Source organism: Limulus polyphemus, unplaced genomic scaffold, assembly GCF_000517525.1.
Source record: "Limulus polyphemus unplaced genomic scaffold, Limulus_polyphemus-2.1.2 Scaffold10420, whole genome shotgun sequence".
NCBI lineage: Eukaryota > Metazoa > Arthropoda > Merostomata > Xiphosura > Limulidae > Limulus > Limulus polyphemus.
In genome coordinates, this window is record NW_013676030.1 from 1 (window position 1) to 5,262 (window position 5,262).

At 31.8% G+C, this 5,262-nt stretch overlaps 1 long non-coding RNA gene across 1 annotated transcript; it reads left to right on the forward strand.

Annotated features, from left to right (window-relative positions):
• Positions 1-500: 500 nt before the first annotated feature.
• LOC111083627 lies at positions 501-4,328 on the forward strand. The gene is made up of 3 exons (XR_002609149.1): positions 501-642; positions 1,948-2,059; positions 3,169-4,328. It is a non-coding gene; the product is annotated as an uncharacterized LOC111083627 (long non-coding RNA).
• Positions 4,329-5,262: the final 934 nt, after the last annotated feature.

Genomic DNA, 5,262 nt, shown 5'->3' on the forward strand with positions numbered 1-5,262 from the left:
CTAGCATTTACTAGATATAGGGTAGCCTGGTATATAAAAGAGGGTGACAACGTGACGCAATAATGTGTGTGAGTAATTGAACTGCAGTCAGAAGTATTGTTGACGTTCGAAAATAAGTGTATCGTAAAGTTGTACTTGGAAAGAATAAACCAGTTTTATTAAGTAAAGACTTGTGTCCCTAAAGTTTCGTCGGAACGAAGTTACGGAAAGTTAATTAACAAACGGAAACGTAACAACTTGTTACATGCTGTATTAAACTATTTTTTATCTGTTAAAAGTTTTATTTTCAATCAGTTTGAAGTACCAATAATGTTTTTTGGTGATTAAATATGTTATAAATACGTAAAGTGTTGAATAAAGTTTTGAAAAATAAAAACACTTTTTAGTAAATATATCCAAGATACTCGTTAACAAGGTACGAAAAATTATAAACTCTTAACCATAGAAACAGTAAATTTATCACCAAGAGTTTTATAAGTTTAGTTTTTGTTTTAGGACAATGGAGAAATTTCTCGACTACTTCTGAATGCTCTATCCATCAATATCCAGGGTTTGAAACCCTCTCTAAGTATGACCGTCCAGACATAAGGAAGAATCTTGAAGGGCAAAACTTGGTAGTCAGTGTTTCACATAAACTTCCAGGTATTACAGGTTTAATCTAGAGATAAACTAATGTTTTGATACGATTTGTTAGTCAGTGTTTCACATAAACTTCCAGGTATTACAGGTTTAATCTAGAGATAAACTAATGTTTTGATACGATTTGTTAGTCAGTGTTTCACATAAACTTCCAGGTATTACAAATTTTATCTAGAGATAAACTAATGTTTTGATACAAATGTAGTTAACTGCATTAACGTACTTGTTTTGTTTGTGAAAGGTTTTGTTATGTTTCTTATTTACTTCTGTATATTACTATAGTACTAACAATACCAATGTTATTCTGTGTTATAATGACAAACTCTAAGCAATGGTCAATTAATTGGTTTTTATTGAATATTAAGATTAAAATGACCACCATTTAATTAGTAAAGTTTTTCTGTATAACACCATTAAAATTTTAAAGTGATATGTACTGACTTTTTTTTGCATTGTCGTCCTTTTAAATACTGATTAATCTTTTATGACATTATTATTATCATTAAATTCATTTAAGTGCATGATTTTGAATACTTTTATCTGCAAAATTTGTTTTTCTAAATTCTTATTTAGGAACAAATTATTGACATTTAGAATGAGGGTATATGTTGGTAAAGATAACGACAATAAACCAACATATGTGTTTACCTAGTTCATTATATTTCTCTAATCTTGTTTTCTAGTTTTTACACAACTTGTTATTTTCAGTAGATGTTTTCTTTTTATAAGTAATAAATATTTGATAATAATTTTGTGTATAGTACGGTTCCCAAAGTAATATTTTATTCTGCGTTACATTGTTCTCAGTTTCTGTTGTCAGATTTTTTAGTTACCATTTTCAAAATGCTGCATGTCTACAATTGTAGCTTTTCTATATTGTGCCTCAAAGATTTGTTTCTAAATGTATATGAATGGTCCGCTTTTCTATAACCCCACTGAATGAATGTTTAGTGTTGGTTCTCATTTTCGACCTAAAAGTAACCGGTGGTTATTAATATTCATGACAAATATTTAAACCTTCTTGATGTTATCTGTCTATCAATCTGCAGACATCATCTTTCTGATCAGTAAGTTTTAATCAAACTTCACAATGACTTTAGGTTTCTGTCTAATAGAAAACATAATCACAAAATACAGACACACATGTCTGCAAACACACTAAAAACAAAAAACAGCTAATGGGTTGGGGGATAAGCCCTCTTACAGATGGCTTTTTTTTTTTGAGTCACTGAACCTTTCAGAGTTTGTAATAATATATTTACAGTTTACTCTATAACATTTTCTACATATGATAACTGTGTGTTCTAGCACGTTTGGAGGTAGACCAGGATCAACGAATCAAATCTCTTTCCAGTAAGATCCATCAGGGGCAACTAGTGAGCAAGAGGCCAGTTCATACAAATGGAGATGGAGGATTTAGGTATGTAATCTCTTTCATCTAATCGATTGTTAAGAATCTTTTGTTTTAAAGCTAAGAGAATTGCAAATCACCTACACTGTTTACTTTAATCATATCAGATTCCATAGATTATTTTAATATTCCTAACTTAAAAACAGTTTTATGGGTTAGATAATAGTATAACAAAATGTTTTTTGTTTAGCTTTAGTTTACTCGCATTTATATTTATTGGTACCTCCACTGTGCTTTAACATAATTTCAGTAATTATTTAGTGTAATAATATGTACATAACAACCCTTTTCAATGCAAAATAATTATACAGTCATATCATAACGATGTGTTTGGATCAGTGAGTTAAAATTTCCAAGGTGGGGATATCCCTTATACTTAATAGAATTGAAAACAAATAAATATGTATCAACATGAGGAACAAGACCCATCCAGAATGGGATCTGTAATAATATTTACCACAGCAATTGAAGGCAAAGTGTGGTGTCTTGTAACAGTGAGAATCTATGAACACTAAGGTCACTGACTAAAGATGTCCACATTCCCCAGGCAACAGTACACAGCATAATCAAAAAAATTTGCATCTGGAAATGAGAACAAAAAGGTTTGGGTTCACCAAGATTAGGCTTCCGTTCATCTGTCCTGTATCATAAGGAGCTGAAGAATGGAATAAGTATTCATCCATTTTATACAAAGACATACCAGTCTAGCAAACTGCTGAAACAGACACTGTCATCTTTATACACTAGATAGATTATGCAGGGAGAAATGGCGTGCTTTGGGTATGAGAAGCTTATGATGGAGCATTTTGCAATGGAAACTGTAAAGATTCACATGCCTCAGCTAGAGCATGACTGAACATGGTGAAATGATCTGTAACAGATATGGAAAGGCTCCAAAATGGTTTTGAAAATAACTTATTTAACCCCCTTTATAGATAATATTGACAGCAATGTATTTTTTGTTATATTTATAATTGCATACCTGTATATATATATATATATATATATATAATGGTTTTTTATCAGCATCTCTTTAAAAGAACATTGAAAAAGAATGTTATCAAAGTAATCAGAACTATTGATCAATTTTTTTCATAAATTTGTTTTGTTTTTTACAGAGGAGCAGGAGAGGAATGTACATATACATTTGAACCAGATTCCTCTTAATGAGTTATAGTTTGTTTACACATTTTATGTTGCAGAAAACAGCCATAATCATTTAATAATCAGAGGCAGACATTTGAAAACGTGTTCAAGAGGATATGTACTTATTAATCCTACCTGACAAGAGTATTGTATTATCAGTGTAAATACAGAAAACTAAAATATTTTTTTTTTAAGAGGGAAGTTTATTTAGTTATGTTCAACCTTGTCAATTTGTACATTATAGGGTTTAATTTTGATTAAGCTTAGGTTTTAGAATTATTGTCTTTAGAGACTGTAAGCTTAACATTACTACAGTAAATTCAAAACTATCTTGAATTACAGCTTTGTAAAATTATACGTAACTCATGATTGAAAAATAATCAACCTAAACACAAGAGAGATTAAGCCTAATGTGAGCTTTTGAAGAGACTGGTATAACAATGTATCTTGTTTTTATTTGCTATGCACTAGCCTTTATAACCCTTTGGCTAAAAATACAATTTACAAGATGATTGGTTTAGCCAAGTAATAAAAAAAATATATTAAAAAAAGAATTGTTCTCAAAGTTGAGCAAGATTTTAATTTCTTGCAGTTTAGAGTATAGACCTATAGAGATCTGTTTGTGTTATTGGATTAGACATTCTCTAACTTCACACATTTGCTACTATTACTTGTATTATGCTGGATATGTGTTAAATCTTTACTGTGATGCACGTGATGAAAAGTTTTCTCGACTGTTCTACATCAATCCTTCCACCCAAGGTTTTTCTGTGTTTTTGATAGGATCTTTTAATCCTCAGAGTTTCCTATATTTGTATTTCTCTGGAGCTTTTAACTACTATAGCTGAACTTTTTTTGTTATCAAAATGCATTTACACTTTAAGCTACATATTACGAAAAATACAGATTTACATAATACATTTTATTTTCATTAATCTTGGTACTTATGTTTTTATGTTACATTTAATTCACCTCATTATTATTATTTTTTTTTACACTTTAGAGTAATGTATCTTTTTGGATGTACACTTACTTACTGTGTGTTTTCCTTGCCTAGTTGCCCGGCATGGCCAGGTGGTTAGGGCGCTCGACTCGCAATCAGAAGGTCGCGGGTTCGAATCCCAGTCCCACCAAACATGCTCGCCCTTTCAGCCGTGGGAGCGTTATAAGTGACGGTCAATCCCACTATTCGTTGGTAAAAGAGTAGCCCAAGAGTTGGCGGTGGGTGGTGATGACTAGCTGCCTACCCTCTAGTCTTACACTGTTAAATTAGGGACGGCTAGCGCAGATAGCCCTCGTGTAGCTTTGTGCGAAATTCAAAAACAAACCTTGGCTAGTTTGATCTGTGGTTTTGTATTTTTTTACTCACTTAAATTTGGATATGTGTAAGTAAGTTATAAGCAGTACGTCTGAGGGCTTATAAGACTAAAAACCAGGTTTTGATACCCTCAATGGGCACAGCACAGGTGGCCTGTTGTGTAATTTTATGCTTATCAATAAACGAACACTTACTATAAATGACCCGTATAATTGAAACCGAGTTGTTATCTTAATGGGAAAACTTGGTAATATTCTTATTTAATTCATAGTTTTATGTATAATTTTGTATATATTTTCTGACACATAAACTTAAATTACGTATAAAATATAAAAGAAGGAAATTATATATACCATAGAAAAATATGTGAGTAGTTTAAAGAGAATCCAGGAAAGAATTAGGGTTATGAATGCGTTTTGTCTTGTCAGAAAGTTTTGTCACCGTTTTCATTGAATAAATGAAATTACAATAATTAATACCCACTGTTACTAATTAAGGTGCCCCCCCCCCCAGTCTGCACGGCGGTATGTCTGCAGACTTATAACGCTAGAAACCGGGTTTCGATACCCGTGGTGGGCAGAGCACAGATAGCCCATTGTGTAGCGTTGTGCATAAATTCAAACAAACAAACAAAACCGACTGAGGTAGTAAAAGTTTATCGGATCTTCTACTTTCTGACAATTTCTGACCACGTGACTGAAAGATATGGCGTTACTAAATATATGTTTTTACAAATTCTTCACTATAA